The sequence below is a fragment of the Nymphaea colorata genome, chromosome 11, assembly GCF_008831285.2.
Source record: "Nymphaea colorata isolate Beijing-Zhang1983 chromosome 11, ASM883128v2, whole genome shotgun sequence".
Lineage (NCBI taxonomy): Eukaryota > Viridiplantae > Streptophyta > Magnoliopsida > Nymphaeales > Nymphaeaceae > Nymphaea > Nymphaea colorata.
This window is the reverse complement of record NC_045148.1, coordinates 20,964,083-20,979,669: the sequence shown is the minus strand read 5'-3', so window position 1 is coordinate 20,979,669 and position 15,587 is coordinate 20,964,083. Positions and strand designations below refer to the sequence as shown.

The following is a 15,587-nucleotide window of genomic DNA, read 5'->3' as shown; positions in this document are numbered from 1 at the left end:
GCTTTTATCTCTGCCCCTGTCACTCTTGAATTTACTCCTCCCCCTGTTCTCTGTGAAAAGAACCTTTGTCTAAGAAGAGCAAGCCTGGGATTTTCTTATCATTTCCTCATTGAGAATACCTGACTTAACAGTCTCTAAAGAAACTACCCCATTAGCTGCAGAATTAGTAAGCGAGACTCTAAATGTCTCCCACAAATCAGGCAAAGTAGCAAGCAATAATAATCCCAAAATCTCATCTTCAAATTTAACACCCATACTGGATAACTGACTGGTGATCCCTGAAAATCATTTAGAAAATCTGACACTGAACTGCCCTCCCTGAATCTCAAATTCATCAATCATTTTAGAAGAAATAATTTACTACTTCCTGTCTTGGAGGCATAAAGATTTTCTAATTTTTCCCACAAACTACATGAATGATTTTCATCTTGGATATGGTTATAAATATTTTCATCCACAAATTGTCGAATGAAACCACAAACTTGTTTGTGTTCAAATTTTCATTCCTCATCAGACTTAGAAGTAGGCTTTTCTTTGGAAAAAACAGGGAGGTGCATAGCCTTCACATATAAGAGATCTTTCATCTTATTTTTCCATAGACTATAATTAGTCCCATTTAGGCTAATCATACGGCTAGTACCAAAATCAATTTTGTTATCCACCATGTTGGCTCTGATACCACTTTGTTGGGATAAAAAATGGATAGGACACAAATCTACTAAAATTGATTCAACAACAAAATATATCCCAAATTGATCATGTAATGAGCAACGAATCAACTACCAAGCAATCCAAGCAAAGTAATCACAATCACAAACTGCACAAGAAGATTTTTACGTGGAAAACCCCTCAAAATAATGAGGGTAAAAACCACGGGGTATTACGACCCAAACTCAATCCACTATAATCAATGATATAAGTTATCCCACGAGGGGCTATACAAAGCCAACCCTCAAACAATAATATCTCATCAAAACTATATGAGAAAACAAGGGAAATATCACCGATGGATTGGGAGAAATCATGGATTGGGAGGAGATGTATCTGGCTTCCTCCTTGGAATCGAATCTTGCTGGAGCCAAGTGCTCGCAACCTTCTCTTCCTTGCCATCCTCTTCTCCTTCCATCATTTCCTCTTCTCCCTCTCTCCTCTTGTCGTGCAGCCACAAGAATTGCTCCCCCTTTCTTTTCCTTTTCCCAAAAGAAAACCCTAAAAGAGAGAGAGACGTAAGAAAAGAATGGGAGGCACCATCGAGTGCCCTCCCCTTTATTTCTCCCGCCCGTCACTTAAGTGACGGGCCGGGTCAGGTTCTCTTGTGGCTGGACCCGACCCAACACCACCATCGTTGATCCATCTGAATGCCACATGCTGCGAGGCTCTGGAGACAATTTCAGATGTCTCGAATTTGAATATGCTGCGAGAATTAAATCTAAACAAGTGCGGGAATCTCGTCGACATTCCTGGCCTTGAGAAATTGAAATGCTTGGAGGACTTGGATCTTAGAGAATGCACCAGCCTTTCCGATGCCTTGTGGAACAGGCTGAAGGTAAACAAAGAGAGAATTGTGCCTTCTGAATGGTGGCTTATTAAATTTGGTTTGCTAATCTGCAATTTATTATACTATAAATGTTTGTTTTCAGGAGGCGAATTTTGAAGGCTATGTAAAGCTCTGCCTTCCTGGATTTCTGAATTGTTCGAGCCCCAATGGGACGGCAGTAATATCTTTCCTTGTTCCAAATGTGCCGAGTGTGGGTTCTTTCAGCGTCCTTCGAGCGTTTCTGGAGGGGGCAGTCCGTGACAAGTACTCGGTTTATAGTCTCAAAGGATGATTTTTTGATCTGTGATCGGAGGGGAATGCAATGGAGAGAAATGTTGTTAAGGGAAATGGAATGTGGAGAGTTGGAATCAAATGCCCGCATCGGGTGTTTGGTTCTTCGAGAACAGAAGGAGGCAGAAGAAGTTACCCAGATGCTAGCAAACGGAAACGGCTACCGGACGATGGATCTTACAGTCGTCGGAGCTTACAAATTGAGAAAATGTAGTATCGTTTTGAGGAGGTAAACCCCCACTGCTGCGCATCATGGTTAAGCTACCGCTTAATTACTTGGTGCAACACACACTGCTGTTTTGGATCCTTGAATTGTGAGGAAGATTTTTCTTGTTCAAGGCAAACAGGGGATGAGCACATTTGTGACCTCTGAATAATTCATTTGAAACGAGAGATCATTAAAGGTTTAAGTGGTCGAGTATAGATCTTCCTAATCGATCACGAGCTAATCTTGATAAACAAGTTAAAGTTGTACAACCCAAGAAATTGGTTTCGCAATTTACTTTCATTCGTCAGGAGCAGAACCATTGTACTTCTTGGGGTTGCTTTTCTGAGGATTTATGCTTGTTTTCCAACTTGTGCCTTTTTCCTCAACCTGATAGACTTGCTGAAAACGAGGAATCACACAGGAAACTCGATGGGCATGCCCGTTTAGTGAAACGGTAAAGGAATATAATCAATATCATCAAACGGCTAGAATGAAGATTGTTGCGCCAGTTATAGAAAATCACAAATCAACGAGGCTGTCGATTACGTCAGTTACTAAAGAAGAAGGCAACGATGAAGGAAATCAGGCCACCATTACACAAAATGATAAATCAGCCAGATTGCGGATTACGACAGTTACTAAAGAAGATGACGATGAAGGGAATCCGGCCACGGTTACAAATGAGGATCCAAGAATGCAACGACTCAATAGGGAAAGTCAATCCCAAAACGTTAGCAACATGAAACGTATATGTACAGCTCGCAAGAGCAATCATGAAAGGACTATAATCTCTCCTGAAATCAAGGAGAAGTCTCAAGTGTAACATCATAAATAGTGGAATGAACCTCTCCACCACACACGGTGGAAGAGTCTCTCTCATGGACGTAGGTGTGCTTCACCGAACCACGTAAAAACTTGTCTCTTGTTTCTTTCTTTCACATGGTATCAGAGCATTAGGGTCTTGCACCGTGAGTTTTTTTTTAGTATACCTTCAATGGCTTCCACCGTCTCTTCTCCTTACCCATACCCTTACAACTTAAAGTCGCAAACTTTCTTACCATTAAGTTGAACCAGACCAATTTTTTGATATGGAAAACCCAACTCCTTCGAGTCATTGAGAGCCAAGATATGATTGAGTTCATTGAAGGAGAGACAGCTGCGCCCGAACCTACAGTCCATCACACCAAAGAAGACGGTACGGTGGAGGAACGAGTGAATCCAATCTATCAAGCATGGCGAAAATCAGATCGACTATTGCGTGGATGGATCACCGGCACTCTTGCAGAAGAAGTCATGGGTACCGTCATTGGACTTCAAACATCTAAAGAGGTATGACATACACTTATGACACATTTCTCTCATAAATGTCAAGAGAGGGAACACTTGGTTATGCAAAAGCTTGAGACTTGTAAGAAAAGAAATCTGTCTATTGCTGATTTTATTTGTGAGTTCAAGAAGATATGTGACGAGCTTGCGGCTATAGGCAAGCCTATAGAAGACCATTCCAAAGTTTTTTGGCTCGTGGATTGGAACACGAATATGATTCCTTTACCACCACCATGATGAAACCCCCAACACCATCCTACATAGATGTGGTAGCTTTACTCCAGAGTCATGAAACTATGCGGAGTATGTATCATGAGGATACTAGTCAGCAGGTTGCACTTTACAGAGAGAAATATTCAAATTCCAAGTTTAAATCAAATAGAAATTAGTTCTTTAACTCAAAGGGGCGAGAATTCACACAAGCGGCCCAAGGAGGCCGGAGGAGCTTTTCAGTCGACCCAAGGAGGAGGACATTTTCAGTCGGCCCAAGGAGGAAGACAATTTCAATTCAATCAAGACAAGAATGGTGGACGCGGAGAGAACCAAAACAAGAACAAAGGTGTTCAATGTCAAATCTGCCACAAAATGAATCACAATGCTGCTAATTGTTGGCATTGATTCAATCACGCTTTCCAAGTGTAGGAAGTACCCTACGCTTTGGCAGCAATGAAGACAGCTGACGGACATGATGGCAAATGGTTTCCTGATACGGGGGCGTCCACACATATAATGTCTAATCCAGATAAACTTACAAACTATACTGAATATCATGGTAACGATCAAATTATGGTGGGAAATGGTGAAAAATTAAGTATCACTCATATTGGAAATGCTGATATTCAAAACGGGAAAAAAATGCGTGCCGCTCAATAATGTTCTAGTTGTGCCTCAAATTAAGAAAAATTTAGTCTCTATCAGCCAGTTAACGTCTGAATATCCATATGTTTTTCAATTATCTACTGATGGTTTTTCTGTTAAGGACAAGAGGGACAATCGTCTAATAGCGTTGGGCAGTAGAACCAGAGATCTTTATGCATTTCAAGAAAACTCCAAGGATCGACAACATGCAGTCTTCTTTTCCAACAGGTTTCAGTCAATCAATAAAGAAACGTGGCATCAACGTTTGGGCCATCCTCATCATCGGATAGTTGATTTTCTTGTTAGCAAAAATAATATTGAGGTGAGTGGACCTCAATCAAGAATGTCAGTTTGTTCTAGTTGTCAGCTTGCCAAAATGTGTCGGCTTCCATTTCTTCCTATAGAAGAGCATTCTCAAATCTTCCTTGAATGTGTTCATTGTGACTTATGGGAACCAGCCCCTATCACGTCTACAAAAAAATTTCAGTTTTATGCTATATTTGTTGATGAAGCTACAAGATTTGTTTGGTTATATCCTCTTCGACACAAATCTGAACTTTGTCAAGTGTTTATGGATTTCCACAAACTAGTTGAACGTCAATTCGAAACAAAATTAAAAAATTTTCAAACCAATGAAGGAGGTGAATTTAATAGTCGGATCCTAGAAAATTATTTGAGAAATCATGGCATCTGACATATTAAGTCATGCCCCAAAACGCCACCGCAAAACGGACTGGCTGAACGGCGTCATCGATCAATAGTTGAGTTGGGTCTCACCATGCTCTTCCATGCTCATATACCCATGAAATATTGGGTCGATGCTTTCTTGACTGATGCATGGTTAATCAATCGGTTGCCTATACCCACCTTGCAAATGAAATCACCATTTGAATGTGTTTTTGGAAAGAAATCATATTATACATGCCTTGGTATTTTTGGAAGTCGTTGCTTTCCTTACTTGAAAGATTATGCCAAGCATAAATTTGAACCAAGACCGTTACTTTGTGTATTCTTGGGATATAGTTCCATTCACAAAGGCTATCGCAGATTATATCCTCCTACTGGTTGTATATATACTTCACGGCATGTGGTTTTTGATGAAGCTAACTTTCCGTATCACAAGCCTGGCATATTATTTTCCAAAGTTGAATATCAACTGCAACCTACAACATTCAGGGATTAGACCGAGCCCCCTAATAATACTCAGAATGTGGATAGACAGCTTGTTGTTGGCTCCTCCACTTGTATGCATCATGAAGAGCTCCCAACTCCAGAAATGTTACTAGCTACACCTGCTGTATCTTCTCCTCATGAAAACTCACTGATTCAACAAGTTGTGCTATCCCCTATTGCAGCAGCCTCACCATCTTCTAGTGACGAGCTTCCACCTCAAGCTGAACCATCTCTCGATCTCCATGCCGCAGCCACTCAAGTTCCGCCTCCATCCTCAAACTCTCATGTCATGATTACTCGAGCAAAGGTTGGTGTCGTTAAGCCTAATCCTTGCTACTTGCTCACTATGAGTATTCATCTAGAGCCCAAAACGGTGAAAGATGCTCTCATGCATGATGGCTGGGTCGCGGCGATGAAAGGGGAATTACACGCACTTCACTATTGTCAAACTTGGACTCTAGTTCCTCGACAACCAAACATGAATGTGGTATTGGGTTTTTAAAACCAAATTAAAAAGTGATGGCACTTTGGAATGCTTGAAGGCACGGCTGGTAGCTAGCGAGTTCAACCAAATTCCTGGTGTTGACTTTATGGAAACTTTCTCTCCTGTTATCAAACCGACTACAATTTGCATTGTTCTTACTATTGCCTTGACCAACAATTGGGACATTAAGCAGCTCGATGTCAAAAATGTGTTTCTCCATAGCAACTTGGATCAAACTGTATTCATTGAACAGCCACGAGGATTCATTGATCCTTCCAAACCCACACATGTCTGCCGACTTCACCGAGCTTTATATGGAGTTCCCCAGGCACCTCGAGTTTGGTACAATCGGTTTGGCTCCTTGTTAACCAAAGGCTTTTACGCCAGCATCTCAGACTCTTCATTGTTTGTTTATCAAGAAGCTCAAGGTACTATCTTTCTCCTTCTTTATGTTGACGACACCATATTAACAGGAAGCAATAGTATCCTTCTTCAACAAATTATTAAAGAGTTGAGTATCGAGTTCGCCATGAAAGATCTTGGATATCTTCATCACTTCTTAGGTGTGGAAGTTATTAAGACTAAATCTGGACTGTTTCTTAAATCAACGGCGTTACGCCTTTAGTCTTCTCGAACGTGCAAAATTTCTTGGCTGTAAACCAGTCATCACCCCTTTAGTTCAACATTATCAATCACCTCTTCATGATGGACCTTTTTCAGATCCAACACTGTTTCACAGTTTGGTTGGGGGGCTACAATATTTGATGTTTACCAGGCCCGATATATCAGTCAGTGTTAATTATGTCAGTCGGTATATGCAGACACCAAAGAATAGTCATTTTCAGCTTGTTAAACTTATACTCTGCTACATTCACGAAACTATTTCTGATGGTTGTACTCTCTCCCCTCTGACTGATTTTCAACTTCATGCCTTCTCTGATTGAGACTGGGCAGGATGCAAGGACACTCGATGCTCAACTGCTAGATATTGCACTTTCATTGGCACAAATTGTATATCTTGGGCAGCTAAGAAACAACCTACTGTCGCTCGATCTATGACAGAAGCAGAATATAGATCTATGGCCTCTGCCGCCACCAAACTTACATGGATTCAATATATATTGAAAGATCTTGGAATATATCTAGCCTGCACTCCAATCTTATATTGTGACAATATGTCTGCCCTACAGGTTTCTATCAAACCAGTTTTTCACTCTCGAATGAAACATGTTGAGTTGGATTATCATTTCCTTCGTGAAAAGATCACGCTTGGACAACTTACCACGCAATTTGTGCCATCCTCTCAACAACTTGCTGATATATTCACCAAGGCATTGTCTAGCAACCACTTTAATTCACTTTGAGACAAACTGGGTCTGGCTAACGGCCCGCCCAATTTGAGGGGGATGAAACGGTAAAGGAATATAATCAATATCATCAAACGACTAGAATGAAGATTGTTGTGCCAGTTACACAAAATCACAAATCAACCAGGCTGCCGATTACGTCAGTTACTAAAGAACAGAGCAACGATGAAGGAAATCAGGCCACCATTACACAAAATGATAAATCAGCCAGATTGCAGATTACGGCAGTTACTAAAGAAGATGACGATGAAGGGAATCAGGCCACAGTTACAAATAAGGATCCAAGAATGCAACGACTCAACAGGGAAAGTCAATCCCAAGACATTAGCAACATGAAACGTATATGTACAGCTCGCAAGAGCAATCATGGTAGGACTATAATCTCTCCTGAAATCAAGGAGAAGTCTCAAGTGTAACATTATAAATAGTAGAATGAACCTCTCCACCACACACGGTGGAAGAGTCTCTCTCGTGGACGTAGGTGTGCTTCACTGAACCACATAAAAACTTGTCTCTTGTTTCTTTCTTACACATTTAGATGTTAAACGTTTGCTTGGCACTCTGTTCCCTGCAGATACTTGGTTTCTCACCGGCGCCAAAGGTGCAGCTTTAGACAGATCGAAGATAATGAAAAATAACTGTGCTTCCTAAAAGAAGTGCATCCGAAGTCCAGATGGGAGATTCAGATGTTGAGTGGAGATGCAGGACTGTCTCAAGAAAGCTCTGGATTTGAATTCAAATTATATGTGATTCTGTGACAACGTGCAAGATTACATGATATGGTACATCGTCGATCATTTTTCGAGTATCAACGACTAGCAACAATTAAAATGAATGGGGTAGAATAAATTACTTTTTATTTGGATATGGCTATTACCTAGTTCAAGTTAACCGAATCAAACCTATTTTGATGTGGATCGAGTGTTCGACTCCAAATTGATTTTCTGAAACTAAATCCAAACTTGTCAAGCTAGTTTAAAATCTATCATTTTCTTGTACTTCGATTTTGGTTCTGCGTAGGATTGAGATTGGATTCATAGTCAAACGTGGAACTGAATACCAGATCCCAACATGGATTCTTTTCTCTTAGCAAGCTCTAGTCAAATCAACTTTTCTTTTACACAAGGTCTTTATACAAATCTTCAACAAATTAATTTATGCACGACATTGCAAACGTTTTGCAATTCGAAATCAAACAGACCATTCCTGCAGTTTCATACAAAAGAAAGCCAAACAACATATCAATCCACAAACAAGAAGTTCTTCAATCTCAAAAGCCACTCAGCAGTAGCAATCCGGAGCTTCACTCCCAGCCCCTTGAAAAAGCTCTGAATCCACTACCCATTTTAAACACCAAGTCAATTCGACCAAATTAAGCTTTGTCAAAGAACCCTTCATACTTATCCACCATCGATGATGCAGCGGCTAGGATCTTGGCAACCATGTCTTCTTCCTCAAATTCGCTCTCCCACTTGTTGAATTTGCCTTCAAACTTCATAGTCGTCGACGTCTCTAAGATTCTGCACTCTATGGTAACGTCATCTTTCCATGACTGTAGAGATGTACTTTGGTCAAAGAATTCAAAATCAGTAACACTTCTCACTACAAGTGCTAAATCATCTAAGCGTCTCAAGCCCAACAGCTCCTGCAAGCTGGCTTCACCGACCAGGCCCTCGCTTTGCCAAGCATAGGAACTGCCTCCCATCTTGAGGATTTCCAGAAAACAGAGTCTGGGCAAGATCCCACTAGCAACTCTCTTGAGATGCACAGTGGCAAACATGTGCAGGCGCCTCAGCTGAGTCAGTTCACCAATTTCCACTGGTAGCTCTTCTATTGGGGTGGCTGAGAGATCAAGAGTGATCAGTTGCTTGAGAGCCCCTACACCTGTTATGTTTCTCAAGGACCTGCAGAAGTCCAAATCAAGCAACCGAAGCTTCACAAGATGAGAGATTGATCTTGGCAGAGAATCAATTCCTGTCCATGACAAATCTAGAAAGCGAAGTTCCGGCATTTGCTCAAAAACTCTGGGGAGATCTTTCTCAGCTGATGGTTGCTACAGAGGTGCAGGCAAGTGAGATTGGGACAGTTTGGGTTCTGCTCAAGGCTTGTTATTTGGTTTTCTTTTAGTGATATCATCTCTGCTTCTTCCCATGCTTCTCTGTCTGGTGCTTCGAGTAGCTTTTGATCGATCTTCTTTATGAACTCTTTGGATTTGATAATTAGAGCTAGGTCCCTCATCACATCATTGAATTTAATAAGGCCTCCATCACGAACTTGGATCATACTTGCATCTCTTAGATCTGCTATCAGATGAGCCCCCTTCTCATAAGCCTCCAACAATGCCATTTCCTCTGTAAGGTCAATGTAGCCTTCATAAATCCACCAGTGTATCAGTTCTATCACATTGACCTCCTGTTTTTCTGCATAGAAAGAACAAGCTAAGAAGCATTTTCTTAGGAGTTCACTTTCCAAGTGATCGTAACTCAACTTCAAACGCAGGAACAACTTTTCGAAGATTCGCCTTGAAGGCCTGAAGTGCATCCAATCACCCAACATTCTCAGCCAAGAAACCTCATCGCTTCTGCCCGCCATAGCCTCCATTGTCGCTTTAAGTGCAAGAGGCATGCAATCACATTCTTTTGCAACTCGTTTAGCTATGGGCTCGATTGATGGCTGCTTCACGACGTCGCCGGCTGCTTCACAGATGTAGGTCCATGCATCTTCCTCAGTAAAACCAGGCACCCTGATATCAACCTGAGTGCCCATACGGTCACACAGTTTGCGGTTTCGAGTGATCACCAAGAGCTTGCAGCCATTTTCTTCGGTGGTTTCAGGAACTCCCAGCTCTTCTAAACTGATTGTTTCCCACAAGTCATCTAAGACGAGAAGGAACTTCTTCCCTCTCAGCCTCCTGTACAACAAGGCCGCAGCTTTCATGTCATCATCTTCACTATCAACCTTAATAACGCCTAGTTCCCTCATCAAATCATTTCTCAGAGTTCTCAAGCCGTCTTTGACGGTGAAGAAGAGGATAAAATCAAATATTTTATTTTTCAATTCATTTAAAGTTCCCAGTGCCGTCGTGACATTCAAGGTTTTGCCTGTTCCAGCCATGCCCCAGACTCCAATCTTTTGAATTGCCGGGTTTAAGAAGCATAGAATCAATTTTGCGTTGAGGCCAAGCTCACTGTCCTGTGATTCTTCGTTATTGGTGTCACGATTTTTGAATCCTTTTTCCTGTTCTTTAGGCTAAAATGGCGTAACATGCCGGTAAATGTGCTCATGTCTGAGACAGAATGGGATGTGTCAATAGATCTGCAAAGGAGAGATATGTGCATGAGTTAATAACTTATCTCAACCTTGAAAAAACACCATCAATGAAGAAAGTCAGGTCTTTCCTCCATCCACATTCTTCACCCGATTTCAAGTAAAAAGACGTGCACATTGGCAGAGAAAAAACGATGTACAGGTGAGGAATGGAAGTCCTTGCTTTTCTCGCTAAGCGTTTCATCAGATAGATAGTTGGTTTGAGAGCAATGATGTTTTTTTTGTCCTAGTGATATTTTTTGCCCGAAGAACTTGACGTAGTTGGTCAGATTGATGGGCCGCTAATATTCTAGGCAGCTGCTGTGCTCTTATACTCTTATTTGGCTTAACGGTTCTAGCCTTTGCTATATATAAAAGAGAATATATTGTAATTCGGCTGATGAGAATTAAGTGAAATAGATCACTCAGTTCATGGATGTAGGCATCTAATAGCTGAACCACGTTATTCCACTCTTATTATGTTTCTATCTCAATCGAACATCTTGACAACAATGATAATACTACACGTTAGTTGACGAGTATATCAAACAGCCTTGAATGAGGGGCAGGAGAAAGGAAAGGGTTACAACCCTTGTTCAAGAGGTTTCCCCTCACATGAAGAAAGGAAGGAATTTTTTTTTTTTTGTAAACTAAGATGGTTAACGATGAATTTTGCATAATCTGTAAATTAAGATGGCTAAGAATGAGTTGGAGAAAAGGTATGGGGAGTGGCAAGCATGTTTGGTGTTTCTACATTTTTGGTCAAGGCATTCGATTGACAAACTGACGTGCGTTACAATTTAAGAGATTAAAATAGACTTGTTCACAATAGTAAAAATTATTTTATTTGAAATTAACAGGTCATGGTAATAATAATAAGATAATAACAATAGTAATAATAATAGTGAGAAATGGGTACCCCTTTGGCAAGTTATATTGCTTCGCACCAATGTTGCTAAATCAATTGGAATCAAGCCAGAGTCGACCTATTTGATTAAATTTATGGAAAATAATATGGTTTTAGCATCGATTCGTGTCATGCCATTACTTAATTATACTTTTAGAGTTTTAAATTATCTTGTATTTTGTTATTGCTGAACGCCTTATGTTTTTTTTTTTCTCTTAAGACTGATGAAACCTCATTGTTACTCCATTTCCCCAATTTGTTGTCAAATATTTGAACTTCTCTTATTTTTCTTTTTTTGTTTGATATATCTTTCGCTAATTTTGGAAAACCAAAGCTAATTTCAACCACAATTAGTCAAATGAATGGATTTGTTTCATTTAGGAAAATTTCGTTTAAATTACTCAAACTTTGAGCTGCTTACAGGATTTCTGTCAAGTATCCTAAAAATGGATTGCAGTAAATTATCTTGGACTTTTTTGACAAAAGTATGATTTAGTAGTAAATCAGCCATATGAATTCATAAATCTGACGAAATCCAATGAAATAATCTAAGACAAAGAGTTCTCCAAGGGGAAGACGTTTAGGAGATGGGAATCAGTTCCGGAGCCAGGAGATCCAAGTCAATGTTTGGTGTACTATGGAGCATATACATAGTATGGTATGTTACTGTTCCAATTGCCAAAAAACCCAAAGGGATCAAACTCAAATTGATAAGACACTTGTAATTAAACTCAATTTGGACTCACAGCAAAGTGAAATACCAGATCCAAATCTTTACTGATTATTGGATTCAGATATCCATCGGAAGCAGACACGAGTGGGCATAGAATCCAATTAATTATTAGATGTACAGATTCACAGCAAAATGAACTACAAGACCCAAATCTTTACTGGTTGCTAGATTCAGATATCCATCAGAATCAGATACCAATCGTATGCCACGGAGAATCCAACTAACTATTAAATCTCGTTTTCCTTACAGGATTTAAACCTTGTCCTTGAACATGCGATTCAGGTTCATGAAATCTCTTGAACTTATTCCTATTTTTGCAAGTTACCCGGCCTATCATTTCAGCGTCGGAGTATACAATCCGGCGACGTCGATACTGTTATAAGGTCCTGACTCGTGATAATTCACCACAAATCTTTTGCCGGATTCTCCAAGATCAAAAGACTAAGGTTCAGTTTAATTAGTAACTAAGGAAACTCCTTTGACCACCCAAAGTAATCAACGTGTTCTAAGTTTAACTCAATAAAACGAATTACATGTAAAGTATCATTATATATCACAAAAGGTAATTGAATTACTTACCTTTAGGAGAGAGATGACGCAGAACGATGTAGGAGAACCAAGATTTAAGTTAGAGGAATTAAGAGAGATGAATCCTACAATTGATCGATTGACTATATATAGCACATGGTAGTCATGCAGAATGTCGTTTATGTAGATTATTTATTGTTTGCTTATTCAAAGCAGAGAGGGAAGAGGTGACATTTTGAGATTAAACAAATGAAGGTAAACTAAAAAAAATGGGTTTCATTTGCCAAACCCAGGCATCCTTGTGAGATTCGTTTGGTAAACAGTTGGCTTTCGTGCACTAACACGTTGAATACAAGCATTGTCGTCTGTGCTTTTTCTTGGTCGAGAAGTTGCGCTCTTTGCCTGTTAACGAAAGCGACATGGTGCGTTCCCAAAGACGAAACCGATAATACCAGAACCATGACAATGGCAGCTTAACTTCCAATTCATATGGCCCTTCCGTGGTAAGAAAAATGAATGAGACACTTAAACGGTGACCCTGCAGTGTCATAGCTGACTCACATTTAAGACACATAGTCTTTGTTTCTCTCTCTCTCTCTCTTTAGAAGGAACCCAAAAAACAGGGTCTTCAGGGACACTTCTCATCGTCGGAATCTGTGGCATGCTTTGTGCAGGGAGTGTTCACTTTGCTATTCGGCTACGGCACCGTCCTTCTTCATCTTTGCTGGGTGACTCTGTTGTTTCATCTGTCCACTCTCTCTCCACTCTCTTATTATGTTTTATTGTGCTACTAACTTATATATTCCCTTTTTATATTTTGTTTATGTGATTTGTTTTTGTATTTAGGGACTTCTTGTCCCTAAATTTTCTTATATATTTTTATTTATCGGCTCTCTCTCTCTCTCTCTCTCTCTCTCTATATATATATATATATATATATATATATATATATATATATATATATATATATATATATATATATATATATATATATATATATGACTAGCTTTTTAGATAGAGTCACCCAGCCACATAATTTGTACCGTCTAACATGATGAATGGTTAAGAAAAAAGAAGAGAAGAAGGTGATGGACATTTTCGTCATTTAATATTAGTTTACACATTATTTTCTTTGTTTTTCGCTCAACCATATGTCTGCTTTAGATGGATGACCTTCGTTAGATAGCAGAAAATAACATATAGACTAATTTTAAATGACAAAAATGCCTATCACTTTTTTCTTCTTTTTTCTTAACCATCCATCATATTAGACGGTGCATATTACATGGCTGGGTGACTCTAACTTTTCATAGTCACTGAGCCATCTAACCATGGTCATCCAATCTCAGAAAACAACAAGGAGAAAAAGGTGATGACTATCATCATTTAGTATTAGTTTATATCTTTTTTGTCCTTGTTTTTTTTTTCTCGACCATCTATGTACTTCAGGTGAATGGCCTTGGTTAGATGGCTGGTTGACTCTAGAGAATCAAAATTGTCATTCACTGACTATTATCATCAAGAACTCATTGCAATTCTTAATTAAAAAGCAGAGATGAATTTATCAATACCCATACTATGGAGACGAGTTGGGGTAATTGGCTAGTGACCCAGAATGTCAGTATTATGAATATAAAAAGGAAAACAAGAAATAAACATTTATCTTTCATTGTCAATGAGTAATGAAATATCAGCAGTTATCTCTTTTCTCGTGTGATAAATCTTGGCGTCGAAGGCTAAAGTATCGTCTCAAATGGATTGGATCTGGAAAGAGATTTAGAAGATGATATTTCACATTTTACTTGTTCCAAAAAATGCAGTGTTCTTGTTACCAAACGCCCCTTCAGTAACATGGGTACAGGGGTATGCAGAAAGGCAACTGGGTACATGTTGAATCGGGTCTAGTTAATGGTACAAGCACTAGTAAAGTTTCAATCTTTCTTTGACTCTTAAAAGAATGCTTCTCTAGTTTCAACGTGTGTTTTGGCTATTTACCGTGCAAAGAAACATATTATGTACTAGAACAGTTCTGTTTGAGATCATCATGATTCATTAAAATTCTAATTGATATAGATTCCTCCAGGAAACCGTGTAATTAGCCAAATAAAAAACATTATTAAGAATATTTGCTAAGCACATATATAGAAACAAGTATAAGGTATTCAAGAACCTTCCACGTTTTTCCATGGTAGATGCTCTAGAGAGTAAGGGACTCTCCCATTCTCCTCTTCAGTAGCAGTCGTTCAAGCGTGAAATCAATGAAAGTTTATGTGTGCTGAGTGTGTTGATAGACGGCTGGTGAGGGGTTCAAAGATACAATCTTACTAGGCCTACGTAGGTAAAAGTTTGTAGGTTCAAAGGCCATTTTCGTTATATTAAAGCCGTTCTATAAATCCAATTGCAGAATGACGTCCAATTGTTTAAATCTAAAATATAAAAGAAAAAAATGTAAGTTTATGATGTCGCGTGTGTGTTTGGATGAAAACAAGTAGTGTCAAACTCGTATAATAGATTTTGATGGGAATCATAGAGCTACCAATTCCAAAACCAAGGATCAGATGGTAAAAATTAAGTTGTAAATGTAGAAACCAAATTGTTTTTTCAAGAGTTTGAAATATGCTTCAAAGGGTGAGAGTGGGAAAGAAAAAGAGAAAGAAGGAAACAAATGAGATTCCTTAAAAGGAAACTCTTGTTTGGGATAAGTATTTTGAACTCTTAAAAATACAATTGCCTTGTATATTTGCAATTTAATCTTAAAAGTCGAATCTTTTTGAAATCGATTGCTAGATAATTCCTATTAAATCAAGTATATGAGACTCTGTAGATGGTCGGCATCTGCGGGATGGGCGGGATCGGGAAGACCACCCTT

The 15,587-nt window shown here is 39.3% G+C and overlaps 1 pseudogene; it reads right to left on the bottom strand.

The window, feature by feature from the left end:
- Window positions 1-8,557: 8,557 nt before the first annotated feature.
- Window positions 8,558-10,358, bottom strand: LOC116263674 (disease resistance protein RPS2-like; annotated as a pseudogene).
- Window positions 10,359-15,587: the final 5,229 nt, after the last annotated feature.